We start from the raw sequence: 21,575 nt of genomic DNA, 5'->3' as shown, positions 1-21,575 counted from the left end.
TCTCCCTCTCATCTGCATGTCACTCACTGTCTCTCCTGTTATTCTGTCTCTCTGTCTCCTTTCATGTGTCTTCAGAAGAGGTGACAGTGTGGCCTCCCTTCCTCTCTTCCTCCCTTCTCTCTCTCTTGCCCCCCCCCAAGAAGAATTCTGGCTGTGGCAGCTAAACTTTAACACTTTCTCCACGTCTCTTTCAAAGGTCCAGTCAGTATTGTTTCTGCAGTGACACTACCAGCCATCGGCAGGAATCATAATGTCAGCAGCAACCGTCCCCTTGAGCAACAGTGCTTTGCAAATGACTCGACTAACAGTAATAAAAATCTCAGATAAAATCTCATCTTGCAAGTTACCTGACACTAAAATCCCACAGACACGTCCAGTGAAGAAGTGTCTGTGTTATGAAACACTGTTCAATATTCATATTAACTTAACAGCACGGCTTTATATTTAACGACCATGCTGCTTACCTGTCCAACAGTAATATGGCCAGCTCGGCATCGCGTTTGTGCCCTCGTAGTTTTGGAGAGGGATGTTGGATCTCTGAGAGATGGGCACCTCTACTGGGTTGTTCACCAACATAAAGACTTGGGCCTTATCGCAGGTTCTGAAAGCCAGAAATCTCAGCACATGACCAAGCTAACGTTTTGCAGTTGGTTTAGATCTGCAAGCCTCCCCAACCCCCGCAATGCATGATGGTCGTTTTTGACTATATTACAGTCAGTTTCACTGGTAATACCTTTTAAAATAAAAAATAAGATCCAATCAGAAGAGTATTACCTGACAACACCAACATTTACATCAACGATGAGTTCAGTCGGAAGTGATGAATTAGTAAAAGCAGTTTATTTTATTTCATTTTGTTTTGTTCTGCTTTGTTTTTCCATGTTTGGGGATTGTATGTTATTGTAAGTAGATAGAGGTGCAATGGGGTTGTCCCCCCTCCCCCCATGAAGCACAATTTAGCCCCAAATGTCCCCTGTGACCTCCCGTCGTCTAATAACAAGCTAATGTTAGCGGCTCTCCCACCCATTTTTCTTCCCGTTTGTTTTCTTTTTCAACAACACCACTCTCTCCTCCCCCCGCCACCTTCCCCTTTACCCCCCCTCCATTTCTTCCATGGCCTCACCCTCTCTTCCCTCCATTTCTGTCCTCTCCTTTCCCGGCCCGGCACCGTGTTAATCCCATTACTCGAGTGTGAATACCAGCTAGAGGGAGAGAGAGAGAGAGAGAGAGAGAGAGAGAGTGACACACACACACACACACACACACACACACACACACACACACACACACACACTCACAGAGAGACAGAGAGAGAGTCGGTGGTCTGTCAGAAGGACAAATTTCCTCCCAAAGAGATATTGGGGAAATTTTCTGACCCCAAACACAATTCCTGGGAGGACAAAGCAATGCACAGGAAGTACCCAAAAAGAATGAAAGATGCAGACGTGGATTGATCGTTACAATGTTGTGTTGATGTTCATTATTAGTGTTATTGTGTAGCGTTCAAACTGTATTTTTGATGCTTTGGCAACATTGCTGTAAAACTTTCATGCCAATAAAGCCCTTTGAATTGAATTGACAGAGAGAGACAGCGAGACAGAGAGAGAGAAAAAACATCGACATTATCGATGTTTTTTCTCTAAAAAAAATCGATAATTGTCGACATAGTCATATTAACTGAAACCTGGTGTTGTGAGGACATAACCACCCACTGTCCCCCAGGTTACAATGAAATAATTATTCAATCAACTAAACTTAACTCAGTACATCGTGGACGAGACTCCGGAGGTATTTTGATTTGGTACAGAGGATGTTTAACCAACCACATTTCAAAAATTGAAATGGGAACATCCCACTGCTGGCTAATACTCAGCAATAAAATCGGCATATCAAACAAATATATCTACCTCTGTGCTCTATATTCTCCCCCAATTGAATCCCCATATTATGATGAGGATTTCCTGACTAATCTCCATGAAGAGGTAAGCCTTTCCCGGGCCCAGTGAAATGTGCTGCTGTGTGGAGATTTTAACACAAGAACAGGTTCAATAAGTGATACCATTGACCCTCAGGGTAACAGACATGTGTTTGGTCAACATTCCCTGTACCTCTCACCAACCCTCATTAAAAGGAGCTCCCTCGACTGTACTGTGAACAAGGCTGGTAAGGAGCTAGTGCACCTCTGTCGCGCTTCTGGCCTGTACACACTTAACGGTAGGATCAGAGGAGACTCTCTGGGAAGGTTCACATGTTGTTCAGGTCTTGGAGCTAGTGTAGTTGACTATGCAATAACTGACATGGACACCACCTCCTTCAACGCATTCACTGTCAGACAACAAACTCCTCTTTCTGACCATAACCAAATTGTGATTTTCCTCAAAACTGTTAACCTGACTCAAATGCCTATAGAGGAGCCCAGCAAGCTGTTCAAAATTAATAAGACCTAAAGATGGGCTCCAGACAGTGCAGAAAAATTTATCAATATCCTGAATTCATCCAAATTACTTAATATGATGACTAACTTCATTAACAAACCGTTTGAAACTAATAAGGACAATACCAACCAAGCTGTCAATGAAATCAATTATATCTTTCAGACGGCAGCAAACATGGTCCTACCAAGGACCCACAACAGAAAAAAGAAACAACCTAAAAAATGAAAAATGGTTTGACAACGACTGCAAAAATATAAGAAAGGAACTGCGTAAATTGTCAAACCTGAAACACTACCAACCTCAAGATATGGATATAAGAAAGAAATATAGCGAAACATTAAAACTATATAAACACACATTAAGAATGAAAAAACAAAGCCATGTAGATAGAACCCTACAGGAAATAGAACATTCCCTGAATCAAAACCAATTCTGGGAAATGTGGAATAATTTGAGCGCTACAAAACCACAAGACCTGCCTATCCAAAATGGAGAAATGTGGAAAAATCATTTTGAACATATCTATTCTGAAATCCAACAAGAACACTCAAATTACAATTACAATCTGATCAAAAAAAAATTACGGTTGCTCGAATGCACAATAAAAGACAACCAAAACCCACTGGATTTTCCAATAACATAAGAGGAATTGGCACAGAAGCTCAAATCCTTAAAACCCAATAAAGCTTGTGGCTTGGCAGCATCAGAAGCGAGATGCTTAAAAACAGCACACCTGAGCTGCAAAGGGCAGTACTCAAATTTGTCTGTGAATGTTCGCATTCATCCAGGTCATGGTTATCCAAAGGAGTTGAATCAAGTGCAACTAGACTTGATATATACCCGTGAAGACGTTTTGCCTCTCATCTAAGAGGCTTCCTCAGTTCGTGCCTTTCTGACTAGACCAAGCTAGTCTCAAGGATATATACCAAGTCCAGTTGCACTTGATTCAACTCCTTTGGAGTACTCAAATTATTCAACATCGTTCTAAGTTCGGGATATTTTCCTGACATCTGGAGCAAAGGGCCTATAACTCCTATTCATAAAAATGGAGACAAATTGGATCCTAATAATTTCAGAGGCATTTGTGTGAACAGTAGTCTGGGGATGGTGTTTAATAGCATTTTGAACAATCGAATTCTAACCCTCCTTAACGAACACAATGTCCTGAACAAACGCGAAACTGGCTTCCTCCCAAATCACCGGACTATGGACCATATTTACACCCTACACACCCTCATAAATGAAAATGTGAATCAAACCAAAAATGGAAAAATATTTGCTTGTTTTATTGACTTCAAAAAAGCTTTCGACTCTATTTGGCCTGAAGGACTATACTATAAACTTTTACAAAGTGGTGTAGGAGGTACAGTGTATGACATAATAAAGTCAATGTATTCGGACAACAAATGTGCAGTTAAGATTGGAGACAAACACACTGAGTTCTTCACTCAGAATAGAGGGGTGAGACAGGGCTGTGGACTTAGCCCAACACTGTTTAATATATATATTAATGAACTGGCGGTGCAGCTGGAACAGTCTGTAGCCCCAGGTCTCCCCCTGTATGACATGGAAGTGAAATTTTTGCTTTATGCAGATGATCTAGTTTTGTTGTCACCAACTGCAGATGGGCTGCAACAACTACTAGACCTGCATGAGGACTATTGCCAGCACTGGGCCCTGGCAATAAATCCAAAAAAGACAAAAGTAATGATCTTCCAGAAGAAGCCCAGATGTCAGGTAACTAGATACCAGTTGACTCTAGGTAGAATCACCTTAGAGCATACGATGCAGTATACTTACCTTGGTCTAATTATTACAGCATCAGGGAGTTTCAGTAGGGCAGTGAATAACCTAAAACAAAAAGCTGGCAGAGCTCTATATGCAATTAAATATAAATTCTTTAACATTGATATACTAATCTCCATCTGGTGCAAACTGTTTGATAGTGTAATTTTGCCCATTGCACTATATGGAAGTGAGGTATGGGGTCCACTCAGTCTTTTCAGCTACACTAGATGGGACAAGTGTCCAGCAGAAACCCTACATGCTGAATTCTGTAGAATGATTCTGAAAATACAAAGGAAAACACCAAACGATGCATGTAGGGCAGAATTAGGCCAGTTTCCATTATTGATAAATGTACAAAAAAGATCTATAAATTTCTAGATGCACTTAAATACAAGCCTAACAAATAAATTGCACCGTAAATGTATGAAAACCGAAGAACTGAACCCCGAAAAGAGCCCCCTGAAGCAGCTGGCTCTGAGACTCACTAACCCTTTAACAAATACTAAGACCAACCAACCTCAGGCCAGCACTGCATTCCAAACAAACATGAGGATAAATCAGCTATAAAACAAACATGAGGATAAATCAGCTATAAAACAAACCAACATGAGGATAAATCAGACTATAAAACAAACAAACATGAGGATAAATCAGACTATAAAACAAACATGAGGATAAATCAGCTATAAAACAAACAAACCTGAGGATAAATCAACTATAAAACAAACAAACATGAGGATAAATCAGACTATAAAACAAACAAACATGAGGATAAATCAGCTATAAAACAAACTAACATGAGGATAAATCAGCTATAAAACAAACCACCATGAGGATAAATCAGACTATAAAACAAACAAACCTGAGGATAAATCAGGCTATAAAACAAACCAACATGAGGATAAATCAGGCTATAAAACAAACAAACATGAGGATAAATCAGACTATAAAATAAACAAATATGAGGATAAATCACACTATAGTACAAACAAACATGAGGATAAATCAGCTATAAAACAAACCAACATGAGGATAAATCAGCTATAAAACAAACCAACATGAGGATGAATCAGGCTATAAAACAAACCAACATGAGGATAAATCAGCTATAAAACAAACCAACATGAGGATAAATCAGCTATAAAACAAACTAACATGAGGATAAATCAGCTATAAAACAAACCACCATGAGGATAAATCAGCTATAAAACAAACCAACATGAGGATAAATCAGACTATAAAACAAACTAACATGAGGATAAATCAGCTATAAAACAAACCAACATGAGGATAAATCAGACTATAAAACAAACCAACATGAGGATAAATCAGCTATAAAACAAACCAACATGAGGATAAATCAGACTATAAAACAAACCAACATGAGGATAAATCAGACTATAAAACAAACCAACATGAGGATAAATCAGCTATAAAACAAAGCAACATGAGGATAAATCAGCTATAAAACAAACAAACATGAGGATAAATCAGCTATAAAACAAACCAACATGAGGATAAATCAGCTATAAAACAAACCAACATGAGGATAAATCAGACTATAAAACAAACCAACATGAGGATAAATCAGACTATAAAACAAACCAACATGAGGATAAATCAGCTATAAAACAAACCAACATGAGGATAAATCAGACTATAAAACAAACCAACATGAGGATAAATCAGACTATAAAACAAACCAACATGAGGATAAATCAGGCTATAAAACAAACAAACATGAGGATAAATCAGACTATAAAATAAACAAATATGAGGATAAATCACACTATAGTACAAACAAACATGAGGATAAATCAGCTATAAAACAAACCAACATGAGGATAAATCAGCTATAAAACAAACCAACATGAGGATGAATCAGGCTATAAAACAAACCAACATGAGGATAAATCAGCTATAAAACAAACCAACATGAGGATAAATCAGCTATAAAACAAACTAACATGAGGATAAATCAGCTATAAAACAAACCACCATGAGGATAAATCAGCTATAAAACAAACCAACATGAGGATAAATCAGACTATAAAACAAACTAACATGAGGATAAATCAGCTATAAAACAAACCAACATGAGGATAAATCAGACTATAAAACAAACCAACATGAGGATAAATCAGCTATAAAACAAACCAACATGAGGATAAATCAGACTATAAAACAAACCAACATGAGGATAAATCAGACTATAAAACAAACCAACATGAGGATAAATCAGCTATAAAACAAAGCAACATGAGGATAAATCAGCTATAAAACAAACAAACATGAGGATAAATCAGCTATAAAACAAACCAACATGAGGATAAATCAGCTATAAAACAAACCAACATGAGGATAAATCAGACTATAAAACAAACCAACATGAGGATAAATCAGACTATAAAACAAACCAACATGAGGATAAATCAGCTATAAAACAAACCAACATGAGGATAAATCAGACTATAAAACAAACCAACATGAGGATAAATCAGACTATAAAACAAACCAACATGAGGATAAATCAGACTATAAAACAAACCAACATGAGGATAAATCAGCTATAAAACAAACAAACATGAGGATAAATCAGACTATAAAACAAACCAACATGAAGATAAATCAGACTATAAAACAAACAAACATGAAGATAAATCAGCTATAAAACAAACCAACATGAGGATAAATCAGCTATAAAACAAACAAACATGAGGATAAATCAGACTATAAAACAAACCAACATGAGGATAAATCAGACTATAAAACAAACCAACATGAGGATAAATCAGACTATAAAACAAACCAACATGAGGATAAATCAGATTATAAAATAAACAAACATGAGGATAAATCAGCTACAAAACAAACCAACATGAGGATAAATCAGCTATAAAACAAACCAACATGAGGATAAATCAGCTATAAAACAAACTAACATGAGGATAAATCAGCTATAAAACAAACCACCATGAGGATAAATCAGCTATAAAACAAACCAACATGAGGATAAATCAGACTATAAAACAAACTAACATGAGGATAAATCAGCTATAAAACAAACCACCATGAGGATAAATCAGACTATAAAACAAACAAACATGAGGATAAATCACACTATAGTACAAACAAACATGAGGATAAATCAGCTATAAAACAAACCAACATGAGGATAAATCAGCTATAAAACAAACCAACATGAGGATAAATCAGATTATAAAATAAACAAACATGAGGATAATTCAGCTATAAAACAAACCAACATGAGGATAAATCAGCTATTAAACAAACCAACATGAGGATAAATCAGACTATAAAACAAACCAACATGAGGATAAATCAGGCTATAAAACAAACCAACATGAGGATAAATCAGCTATAAAACAAACCAACATGAGGATAAATCAGCTATAAAACAAACTAACATGAGGATAAATCAGGCTATAAAAAAAACCAACATGAGGATAAATCAGACTATAAAACAAACTAACATGAGGATAAATCAGCTATAAAACAAACCAACATGAGGATAAATCAGCTATAAAACAAACCACCATGAGGATAAATCAGCTATAAAACAAACCAACATGAGGATAAATCAGATTATAAAATAAACAAACATGAGGATAAATCAGCTATAAAACAAACCAACATGAGGATAAATCAGCTATAAAACAAACCAACATGAGGATAAATCAGCTATAAAACAAACTAACATGAGGATAAATCAGCTATAAAACAAACCACCATGAGGATAAATCAGCTATAAAACAAACCAACATGAGGATAAATCAGACTATAAAACAAACTAACATGAGGATAAATCAGCTATAAAACAAACCAACATGAGGATAAATCAGCTATAAAACAAACCAACATGAGGATAAATCAGCTATAAAACAAACCAACATGAGGATAAATCAGCTATAAAACAAACTAACATGAGGATAAATCAGCTATAAAACAAACCACCATGAGGATAAATCAGCTATAAAACAAACCACCATGAGGATAAATCAGACTATAAAACAAACATGAGGATAAATCACACTATAATACAAACAAACATGAGGATAAATCAGCTATAAAACAAACCAACATGAGGATAAATCAGCTATAAAACAAACCAACATGAGGATAAATCAGCTATAAAACAAACCAACATGAGGATAAATCAGCTATAAAACAAACCACCATGAGGATAAATCAGACTATAAAACAAACCAACATGAGGATAAATCAAACTATAAAACAAACTAACATGAGGATAAATCAGCTATAAAACAAACCAACATGAGGATAAATCAGCTATAAAACAAACCACCATGAGGATAAATCAGCTATAAAACAAACCAACATGAGGATAAATCAGATTATAAAATTAAACAAACATGAGGATAAATCAGCTATAAAAAAAACCAACATGAGGATAAATCAGACTATAAAACAAACTAACATGAGGATAAATCAGCTATAAAACAAACCAACATGAGGATAAATCAGCTATAAAACAAACCACCATGAGGATAAATCAGCTATAAAACAAACCAACATGAGGATAAATCAGATTATAAAATAAACAAACATGAGGATAAATCAGCTATAAAACAAACCAACATGAGGATAAATCAGCTATAAAACAAACCAACATGAGGATAAATCAGCTATAAAACAAACTAACATGAGGATAAATCAGCTATAAAACAAACCACCATGAGGATAAATCAGCTATAAAACAAACCAACATGAGGATAAATCAGACTATAAAACAAACTAACATGAGGATAAATCAGCTATAAAACAAACCAACATGAGGATAAATCAGCTATAAAACAAACCAACATGAGGATAAATCAGCTATAAAACAAACCAACATGAGGATAAATCAGCTATAAAACAAACTAACATGAGGATAAATCAGCTATAAAACAAACCACCATGAGGATAAATCAGCTATAAAACAAACCACCATGAGGATAAATCAGACTATAAAACAAACATGAGGATAAATCACACTATAATACAAACAAACATGAGGATAAATCAGCTATAAAACAAACCAACATGAGGATAAATCAGCTATAAAACAAACCAACATGAGGATAAATCAGCTATAAAACAAACCAACATGAGGATAAATCAGCTATAAAACAAACCACCATGAGGATAAATCAGACTATAAAACAAACCAACATGAGGATAAATCAAACTATAAAACAAACTAACATGAGGATAAATCAGCTATAAAACAAACCAACATGAGGATAAATCAGCTATAAAACAAACCACCATGAGGATAAATCAGCTATAAAACAAACCAACATGAGGATAAATCAGATTATAAAATTAAACAAACATGAGGATAAATCAGCTATAAAACAAACCAACATGAGGATAAATCAGCTATAAAACAAACCAACATGAGGATAAATCAGCTATAAAACAAACTAACATGAGGATAAATCAGCTATAAAACAAACCACCATGAGGATAAATCAGCTATAAAACAAACCACCATGAGGATAAATCAGCTATAAAACAAACCAACATGAGGATAAATCAGCTATAAAACAAACCAACATGAGGATAAATCAGCTATAAAACAAACAAACATGAGGATAAATCAGACTATAAAACAAACCAACATGAGGATAAATCAGATTATAAAATAAACAAACATGAGGATAAATCAGCTATAAAACAAACCAACATGAGGATAAATCAGCTATAAAACAAACCAACATGAGGATAAATCAGCTATAAAACAAACTAACATGAGGATAAATCAGCTATAAAACAAACCACCATGAGGATAAATCAGCTATAAAACAAACCAACATGAGGATAAATCAGACTATAAAACAAACTAACATGAGGATAAATCAGCTATAAAACAAACCACCATGAGGATAAATCAGACTATAAAACAAACAAACATGAGGATAAATCACACTATAGTACAAACAAACATGAGGATAAATCAGCTATAAAACAAACCAACATGAGGATAAATCAGCTATAAAACAAACCAACATGAGGATAAATCAGCTATAAAACAAACCAACATGAGGATAAATCAGCTATAAAACAAACTAACATGAGGATAAATCAGCTATAAAACAAACCACCATGAGGATAAATCAGCTATAAAACAAACCACCATGAGGATAAATCAGACTATAAAACAAACATGAGGATAAATCACACTATAATACAAACAAACATGAGGATAAATCAGCTATAAAACAAACCAACATGAGGATAAATCAGCTATAAAACAAACCAACATGAGGATAAATCAGCTATAAAACAAACCAACATGAGGATAAATCAGCTATAAAACAAACCACCATGAGGATAAATCAGACTATAAAACAAACCAACATGAGGATAAATCAAACTATAAAACAAACTAACATGAGGATGAATCAGCTATAAAACAAACCAACATGAGGATAAATCAGCTATAAAACAAACCACCATGAGGATAAATCAGCTATAAAACAAACCAACATGAGGATAAATCAGATTATAAAATTAAACAAACATGAGGATAAATCAGCTATAAAACAAACCAACATGAGGATAAATCAGACTATAAAACAAACCAACATGAGGATAAATCAGCTATAAAACAAACCAACATGAGGATAAATCAGACTATAAAACAAACCAACATGAGGATAAATCAGCTATAAAACAAACCTACATGAGGATAAATCAGCTATAAAACAAACCAACATGAGGATAAATCAGCTATAAAACAAACTAACATGAGGATAAATCAGCTATAAAACAAACCACCATGAGGATAAATCAGCTATAAAACAAACCACCATGAGGATAAATCAGCTATAAAACAAACCAACATGAGGATAAATCAGACTATAAAACAAACCAACATGAGGATAAATCAGACTATAAAACAAAGCAACATGAGGATAAATCAGCTATAAAACAAACCAACATGAGGATAAATCAGACTATAAAACAAACCAACATGAGGATAAATCAGACTATAAAACAAAACAACATGAGGATAAATCAGCTATAAAACAAACCAACATGAGGATAAATCAGATTATAAAATTAAACAAACATGAGGATAAATCAGCTATAAAACAAACCAACATGAGGATAAATCAGACTATAAAACAAACCAACATGAGGATAAATCAGCTATAAAACAAACCAACATGAGGATAAATCAGACTATAAAACAAACCAACATGAGGATAAATCAGCTATAAAACAAACCAACATGAGGATAAATCAGCTATAAAACAAACCAACATGAGGATAAATCAGCTATAAAACAAACTAACATGAGGATAAATCAGCTATAAAACAAACCACCATGAGGATAAATCAGCTATAAAACAAACCACCATGAGGATAAATCAGCTATAAAACAAACCAACATGAGGATAAATCAGACTATAAAACAAACCAACATGAGGATAAATCAGACTATAAAACAAAGCAACATGAGGATAAATCAGCTATAAAACAAACCAACATGAGGATTAATCAGACTATAAAACAAACCAACATGAGGATAAATCAGACTATAAAACAAAACAACATGAGGATAAATCAGCTATAAAACAAACCAACATGAGGATAAATCAGCTATAAAACAAACCAACATGAGGATAAATCAGACTATAAAACAAACCAACATGAGGATAAATCAGCTATAAAACAAACCAACATGAGGATAAATCAGCTATAAAACAAACCAACATGAGGATAAATCAGGCTATAAAACAAACAAACATGAGGATAAATCAGACTATAAACAAACAAACATGAGGATAAATCAGACTATAAACAAACCAACATGAGGATAAATCAGACTATAAAACAAACCAACATGAGGATAAATCAGGCTATAAAACAAACAAACATGAGGATAAATCAGACTATAAACAAACAAACATGAGGATAAATCAGACTATAAAACAAACAAACATGACCAGACCAAAATGGCTTGGACACACTCTCTGACTAGACCAAAATGACTTGGACACACTCTCTGATCAGACCAAATGACTTGGACACACTCTCTGACCAGACCAAAATGACTTGGACACACTCTCTGAACAGACCGAAATGACTTGGACACACTCTGACCAGACCAAAATGACTTGGACACACTCTCTGACCAGACCAAAATAACTTGGACACACTCTCTGATCAGACCGAAATGACTTGGACACACTCTCTGATCAGACCGAACTGACTTGGACACACTCTTTGACCAGACCAAAATGACTTGGACACACTCTCTGACCAGACCGAAATGACTTGGACACACTCTCTGACCAGACCGAAATGACTTGGACACACTCTCTGACTAGACCGAAATGACTAGGACACACTCTCTGACCAGACCAAAATGACTTGGAGACACTCTGACCAGACCGAAATGACCTGGACACACTCTGACCAGACCAAAATGACTTGGACACACTCTCTGACCAGACCGAAATGACTTGGACACACTCTCTGACCAGACCGAAATGACTTGGACACACTCTCTGACCAGACCGAAATGACTTGGACACACTCTCTGACCAGACCGAAATGACTTGGACACACTCTCTGACCGGACCGAAATGACTTGGACACACTCTCTGACCAGACCGAAATGACTTGGACACACTCTCTGACCAGACCGAAATGACTTGGACACACTCTCTGACCAGACCGAAATGACTTGGACACACTCTCTGACCGGACCGAAATGACCTGGACACACTCTCAGACTAGACCGAAATGACTTGGACACACTCTCTGATCAGACCAAAGTGCAACAGGTATTTGGGGAAAACAGTGTCAGCTCATAGATGCAGCAGCGAGACATGTCAGGTCATGTGACAGCCTGAGAGACAAGCAGCACAACACATGACAGCTGTAGTCTCCTCACCACCCATGCTCCACCTTCTGATCTACTTCTGTTTCTCTATTGTTATGGCTGTGTTATTGTTTCTTTATTGATCGTTACAATGTTGTGTTGATGTTCATTGTTGTTGTTATTGTGTACCGTTCAAACTGTATTTTTGATGCTTTGGCAACATTGTTGTAAAACTTGCATGCCAATAAAGCCCTTTGAATTGAATTGAATTGAATTGAGAGACAGACAGAGAGAGACAGAGACAGAGAGAGACATGTGACATGTTGAAGAAAACATTTTTTTAATTATTTTTTTCTCTCCCATCCGTCCCGGTCTCTGCTCCACCCCCTCTGCTGATCCGGGGAGGGCTGCAGACTACCACATGCCTCCTCCCATACATGTGGAGTCACCAGCTGCTTCTTTTCACCTGACAATGAGGAGTTTCACCAGGGAGACATAGCACATGTGAGGGTCACACTATTCCCTCCAGTTCCTCCTCCCCCCTGACCAGGCATCCTGACCAACCAGAGGAGGCACTAGTGCAGAGACCAGGACACATGCCACATCTGGTTTGGCCAGACATGGCCAATTGTGTCTGTAGGGACGCCCGACCACACCAGAGGCAACACGGGGATTCGAACCGGTGATCCCGTGTTGGTATGCAACGGAATAGACCACTACGCTACCTGGATGTCCTAGGCCCGGGGCCTTTTTTGCATTAAAAACATTTCAGAGCACTGTGACGGTTAATTGTAGTTCAATAGATTTTAGTGTAGATTTCAAAATAACAGCAAGAAGATGAGGAGAACTTCTTTTGAGCGGGGTGTGTTGTCCCTGCCTCTTTTCGCTGTGAAAGACAAATGGGAGTTAAAGCGGGAACTTTAAACGAGCTTCAGAGAGGATTTTCTGCTTTTGGTTTGTTTGTTTGGAAACGTTCTGCAGTGATCTAGTCTAGAATTCTTATGCAGTATTTCAACAGCACCTACATCCACGATACTGTTCAGTTTATTATATATCCTATTTGGAATTAAGAACATGGCACATTAACATATTGCCCCAAATACCCAGAATTCAGTGCAACAGTCTGACATACACTCACCGGCCACTTTATTAGGCACACCTGTCCAACTGCTCGTTAACGCAAATTTCTAATCAGCCAATCACATGGCAGCAACTCAATGCATTTAGGCGTGTAGACATGGTCAAGACGATCTGCTGCAGTTCAAACCGAGCATCAGAATGGGGAAGAAAGGTGATTTAAGTGACTTTGAACGTGGCATGGTTGTTGGTGCCAGACGGGCTGGTCTGAGTATTTCAGAAACTGCTGATCTACTGGGATTTTCACACACAACCATCTCTAGGGTTTACAGAGAATGGTCCGAAAAAGAGAAAATATCCAGTGAGCGGCAGTTCTGTGGGCGAAAATGCCTTGTTGATACCAGAGGTCAGAGGAGAATGGCCAGACTGGTGCGAGCAGATAGAAAGTCAACGGTAACTCAAATAACCACTCATTACAACCGAGGTATGCAGAAGAGCATCTCTGAACGCACAACACGTCGAACCTTGAGGCAGATGGGCTACAGCAGCAGAAGACCACACCGGGTGCCACTCCTGTCAGCTAAGAACAGGAAACTGAGGCTACAAGTCGCACAGGCTCACCAAAATTGGACAATAGAAGATTGGAAAAACGTTGCCTGGTCTGATGAGTCTCGATTTCTGCTGCGACATTCGGATGGTAGGGTCAGAATTTGGCGTCAACAACATGAAAGCATGGATCCATCCTGCCTTGTATCAACGGTTCAGGCTGGTGGTGGTGGTGTAATGGTGTGGGGGATATTTTCTTGGCACACTTTGGGCCCCTTAGTACCAATTGAGCATCGTGTCAACGCCACAGCCTACCTGAGTATTGTTGCTGACCATGTCCATCCCTTTATGACCACAGTGTTCCCATCTTCTGATGGCTACTTCCAGCAGGATAACGCGCCATGTCGTAAAGCTCGAATCATCTCAGACTGGTTTCTTGAACATGACAATGAGTTCACTGTACTCAAATGGCCTCCACAGTCACCAGATCTCAATCCAATAGAGCACCTTTGGGATGTGGTGGACCGGGAGATTCGCATCATGGATGTGCAGCCGACAAATCTGCAGCAACTGCGTGATGCTATCATGTCAATATGGACCAAACTCTCTGAGGAATGTTTCCAGTACCTTGTTGAATCTATGCCACGAAGGATTAAGGCAGTTCTGAAGGCAAAAGGGGGTCCAACCCGATACTAGCAAGGTGTACCTAATAAAGTGGCCAGTGAGTGTATGTATGTATTTCTGTTTAAATGGTGTTTTGGTGCTGACATCCAGAGCATCCCTACCAGCACAAGCAGCCATGCTGACTGTCTGCACACTGTAAAGACAAGACGCGAGTCACATGACTAATTAACTTTATATTCCATTGTACTTACTTACTGATATGCTGCTTTTAAAATGTTGTTGCTGTGCAATATATAATAATAATAATAATAATGATAATAATAATATGACCTTTGTGAGCAACCGAGTAAGTCAGAGTTCTTCTGTCGGCCAGCAGAACTGATGTGGTTTATTGTGCAGCTTGAACACATAGGACTCTCCTGGGTAGTCAAACCAAATGTTCTACAACTTTTTTTTGTGTGTGTGTGGTTTTTTTTCCAAATAATTTCAACACAACTGAATGTCTTGGTCCTGTGTCAATGTGAGGGGTCGGTGGATCTCGTAGGGGCTGTGGCCAAAGTGGTTTTGTAAACCACGTCAGGCTCTAGAAAGTTTTCCCCGTTCATTTTTCAAAGTAACATCTCCGCGACTGACATTATTCGGATGCCTGGCAAAGTTTACTGTACTTTGTTGTTTTGTGTAACTGGAGCCGTGTACAGTTGCACCCTGCACCAGGGTTACCCCATGCTCGTCTGCACTGCTGTCCCCGGGCAGGGAAGACATCAGTTACGACTGCAGACAAAGCATAACGGTAACACACTAAGTAACGACTTCCCACGTGTTTAAATACAGTAAGGCTAAGGGGCGGCGTGGCGGTCTATTCCCTTGCCTACCAACATAGGGATCGCCGGTTCGAATCCCCGTGTTGCCTCCGGCTTGGTCAGGCGTCCCTACAGACACAATTGGCCGTGTCTGTGGGTTGGAAGCCGGATGTGGGTGTGTGTCCTGGTTGCTGCCCTAGCGCCTCCTCTGGTCGGTTTGGGCGCCTGTTTGGGGGGGGGGACTGGGGGGAATAGCGTGATCCTCCCACGCGCTACGTCCCCCTGGTGAAACTCCTCACTGTCAGGTGAAAAGAAGCGGCTGGTGACTCCACATGTATGGGAGGAGGCATGTGGTAGTCTGCAGCCCTCCCTGGATCAGCAGAGGGGGTGGAGCAGAGACCAGGACGGCTCAGAAGAGTGGAGTAATTGGCCGAATACAATTGGGGAGAAAAGGGGGGGAAAGTTTTCCAAAAAAAAGAAAAACTGCAGTAAGGGTAAAACCTGCGGCGCTAGTCATCACAGGCTGCTGGTGCAGCGTCCTGGAGGACGGCTGCACCAGCTCTGTGCTGCAGATCACGTGGTTCAAGAGCCTTTTATGAGTTTTGCAGAGGATTCCTGGACCATAGAGTCTCTGTCTACGTTGTGTAGGCTGAGTGCATGTGGACAGTCGCGGAGGCAGTGAGGAGGTGAGCGAGGCCGGGCAGACAGGCCCAATGTGGCTCCTGAAGGGTTCAAGTGCCATGAAAATAAACATCGCTCCTGATCACAAAGAGCCCATTCACACTCCTTCTTCCCCTCCTCTCTCCTTCTGTCTCTCTCTCACCCCCCATCCCCCCTTTTACTTATTTGTGTGACTTCTCATTCTGGTTCTGCTCTCCTGAACCCTCCTTTCTCATCCCCTTTCCTCTCTAAAAGTCTGTCCCTCTCCTCCCTCCGTTTTTCTCCTGGGGGCTTTCCCTCATCTTTTTTTTCCCTCTGTCTTGTTTAAACACATCAGTGACTATGAAATTTGGCTGAAAGGCAGAGAGGGAGAGAGGGGGGAGAGAGAGAGAGAGAGAGAGAGAGAGAGAGAGAGAGAGAGAGAGAGAGGGAGAGAGATGGAGAGAGATGGAGATAGACAGAGAGAGAGAGAGAGATGGAGATAGACAGAGAGAGAGAGAGAGGGAGCGACAGAGAGAGGGAGAGACAGAGAGAGAGAGAGGGAGAGAGAGGGAGCGACAGAGAGAGGGAGAGACAGAGGGAGAGAGACAGAGACAGAGAGAGACAGAGAGAGAGACAGAGGGAGAGAGACAGAGACAGAGAGAGACAGAGAGCAAGAGGCAGAGAGGGGAGAGAGATGGAGATAGACAGAGAGAGAGACAGAGGGAGAGAGATGGAGATAGACAGAGAGATAGACAGAGGGAGAGAGATAGAGATAGACAGAGAGAGAGACAGAGGGAGAGAGACAGAGACAGAGAGAGACAGAGAGCAAGAGGCAGAGAGGGGAGAGAGATGGAGATAGACAGAGAGAGAGACAGAGGAAGAGAGACAGAGACAGAGAGAGAGAGAGAGAGAGAGAGAGAGCAGAGAGAGAGAGAGAGAGAGAGAGAGAGAAAGAAAGACAGAGGGAGAGAGACAGACAGACAGAAGGACAAAGAAACAGATTCACTCACTAACAGACAGACAGACAGACAGACAGACAGACAGACAGACAAGCAGGCCAACTGACAGAGAGCTGCACACACACACACACACACACACACAAGGGCTCCCTTATTCACAGCATATGGTCATGTCGTGGAGAGAGGACCAGGATGTGGAAAATGGCTTCAGCATCACTTTTTACACAAAGCAGTGACGGGACAACGCACACTTTCCTCCTGACCACCCACACTCCTGATGCTGTCTTTACCAGCACACACACCACTCTGTGTGGGTTTCTTAGTGTGTGTGTGTGTGTTGTTAGTGTATGACTATAAGAAACAGAGGGGGTGTGCGTGTGTGTGTTGTTAATGTAAGACTGACTATAAGAGACAGAGGGTGTGTGTGTGTGTGTGTGTGTGTGTGTGTGTGTGTGTGTGTGTGTGTGTGTGTGTGTGTGTTTTCTTACGCATACAGATGGGCCGGTGTGAAGAGACGTCTACATTGTGGTGGTGTTGTGGTGTTGTGTGAGCACCTCTCACCCTGGCCGGGTGTGGTTGTGTTACCAGTTGCCCCCTCAGGCCCACTGTCCATGTGAAGCAACGCTGCAGACGTCCCCAGCCAGACAGCTAGCTAGCCCAGCTAGCTAGCCCAGCTGAGACCACATAAAAACACAAACACACTTCCTTGGATGTAACATGTCCCACTTGGCAGCTCAAACCTACAAAGCAACACAACCATCATGTGCTGTGACTAACACACCCGGACAGAAGAACTGCCTCGTGTTTGTGGTTGGTGGTGCTGCGATAACATCTCAGGATTTCATGGGCTGCTGGATTAGAAATATTAATGACAGTAAGAAAAACAAGCATCACTTTGAATCCAAGTGAAAAAGGGACAAAAGATGGTCGGAGTGATAAGGATTTTATACAACAGCAATAAGTCACCTAACTGGACCCTCATCATCATCATCATCATCATCATCATCAAGCACCCATGTGTGTCCTCATGTCATGAGCTGCCCTGATTACAGATTAAATCCTTGTTCCTTCATCTGTCACTTCTTCTGTCGTCATCATTCACCACTCAGTGCTGATTACCAAGCCTGTTGGCTGATGGGGGTCATTAACACCTGGAGTAATGATCTGCTAGTGAGTCTGCTGATCAATTAGTCCCAGCCATCCCCCAACCAGCTCACGCCTCGGCAGCCGGCAGCTCCCCGGCTGAGCTTTTGTCATGCCTCCTTTCACATGCAGTGGGTGTCCCCGGAGCCCAACGCAGCCATCAGGGCCCATCTGAACTACTTCTCTCACGTCTGGTCAACAAACAATTATTCCTGCTGAAGCAGAAATGTAGGCACCTGGGAAAGACTCGCCCGCTGTAGTGTCGCAGGGAGGAGCTCCAAAACACATTAAAAGAGGAGATATTCCGACTTTGTCTCGGAAAATCAGTGCTGGCATCAAGGTGACAAGTTGTTAGTGGGACTTGTCATGGAGCAAAATGTGCCTCTTTCTTACAATGTAGTAACATGTGAGAGGATTGAAAGGAGCCTTGTTTCAGAAACGTTGTGAATTTGAGGTTACAGATAAATGAACACCCTGCTGTGTGATGGACCCATTTCATTAAGTGATGTAACAAACTGACAGCTCAAAGAAATGGACCAGTTCATCGGGACACAACGTTTATCTACAGATATGTGTCATCACTCATCCAAGTGACCTCTTCAGTCTCAACTGACTGCAGGTATCCCCACCCTTATAAACAATACAGTTGGGGCATCCAGATGGCGTGACGGTCTATTCCGTTGCATACCAACACAGGAATCGCCAGGTCAAATCCCCATGTTACCTCTGGCTTGGTCGGGCATCCCTACAGACAATTGGCTGTGTCTGTGGGTAGGAAGCCGGATGTAGGTATAGTATGCCCTGGTCGTTGCACTAGCGCCTCCTCTGGTCGGTCAGGGCACCTGTTTGGGGGGGGGACTGGGAGGAATAGTGTGATCCTGGCTGTTCCCTCTTCACATAGATGGCCTCTTTGACTTCCCTTTCAAACTAGCGTTCCTCCCTTTCAAGGATGGTTGATGCTAGATCCAACGGGGTGCAGACATGAAAGTAGACATGATTGGTTGTTGTGTCGGCCAGTAGACAGTGCGGAACCTCGAAGCGCACTGACTGCCAGACTGACAGACAGAGCAATAATTGGGGCGAATTAAGTTAACATTAGTTAGCCAGTTTAGTTTAGGAACAGCGGGAAAGAGTAGATTGACGTTAGACGCAGCTCAGGCCTTCAGCCCTCATTCGCTCATCCAGGACCCCCCCCCCCCCCAGTGGGGGTCCTGAGCCTGTGGCCTCGCTCCTTAGACACAGCTCGGGCCTTCGGCCCTCGCCCCTTTACTAACCAACTCTATGTCAACATGGATTCTAAAAAACACACAGCTAAATAACTATAAAGCTAGCGTTAAACAACACTAGCTAGCAACATAATCCGTGATGTCATATGTAGTCGAAGGACCCTGAGTCGATGTTTCAGTGTGCATCGTTTGTTTCAAGTCAGTGCACTTCAAGGTTGGCCGACGCAACAGCCAATCGCGGCTGCTTTCGTGCCTACACCCCGTTGGATCTAGCATCAGTCATCAAGGATGTGCACATCCTCATCCTTGAAAGAGTAGCCACTGGCCTGTAGATGGTGTAGACTGTGGAATCCTGGTCTGTAGATGGTGTAGACTGTGGAGTTCTGGTCTGACGTGTTAGCTCTCCCGTGTTGTGCCATCCTCTTGGCCACCGTCTGTTTAGTTTCCCCAATGTACAAGTCAAGGCAATCCTCCTGGCACTTAACAGCTACACTATATTGCTCTGTTTGTGCCGGGGGACTCCATCCTTGGGGTAGACCAACTTCTGGCGCAGTGTTTTCTGGGGTTTGAAAGCAACTGATTTTTGGAAAATACACATCTCAACTTTTCCGACACTCCCACCACATACAGAATCACCCCCGGCTTACACTTAGAAAGCCGTTGTCCTTCTCCTCTCTTCGATTGGCTGGTGCACTGTTTGGGATCTTCCTGGTCTTTGACAAATGCCCAGTTAGGATAACCACACTTAACCAGGACCTTTTTAATGTGGGATTTCTCACTTTTTCCGGCCGCTGTGTTGGCGGGGACGTTCTCAGCTCGGTGGTACAGCGTCCTGATGATTCCATCGTCCAGTGGATGATAAACATCAACAATCAAATGTCCCCCATCACCAATTGCAATTTCAGTCTAAGAAGGCTAACCTGTCGTGTCCCACATCCTCCCTGGTGAACTTGTGGGGTCAGTTTGGACTGACCCCACATTAACTCTGTGGTGTCCACAGAGTTAATGTGGTTGGCGAAATGTGGTATGTCCTAAGATTTAGTTTTAACCCAGGTGCCATCCACAAATCTGAACGAGTGGCTAGGTGGTGTCCATAGATAGGACATCAGAGCCTCTTTTCCACTTCCTCCACAGACAAGTTGGCCACTACAGGTGAGGCTGGGGAACCCATAGCACCCTCATGCCTCTGCCTATAGTACTACCCTGTATGTGAAGTACATGGACTGAAGACACAGCTTCAGGAGTAGACACACTTTGGTCAGTGTTAAGGGTGGTCCTACTGCTAAGGGTGGGGTCATTTTGTAATTTCATATGGACTACCTCCCCTGCTTCATCAACAGGAACACACATGAAGAGACTTAACATCATAAGAGACCATTGTTTCATCCTTCTCCATAATGATGTCCCTCACCTCATCCACAACATCCATAGTGTTGTGAATATGATGTTCATTACTGCCTACCAACGGGTTC

The sequence above is a fragment of the Lampris incognitus genome, chromosome 18, assembly GCF_029633865.1.
Source record: "Lampris incognitus isolate fLamInc1 chromosome 18, fLamInc1.hap2, whole genome shotgun sequence".
NCBI lineage: Eukaryota > Metazoa > Chordata > Actinopteri > Lampriformes > Lampridae > Lampris > Lampris incognitus.
Note: the sequence above shows the minus strand (reverse complement) of the source record.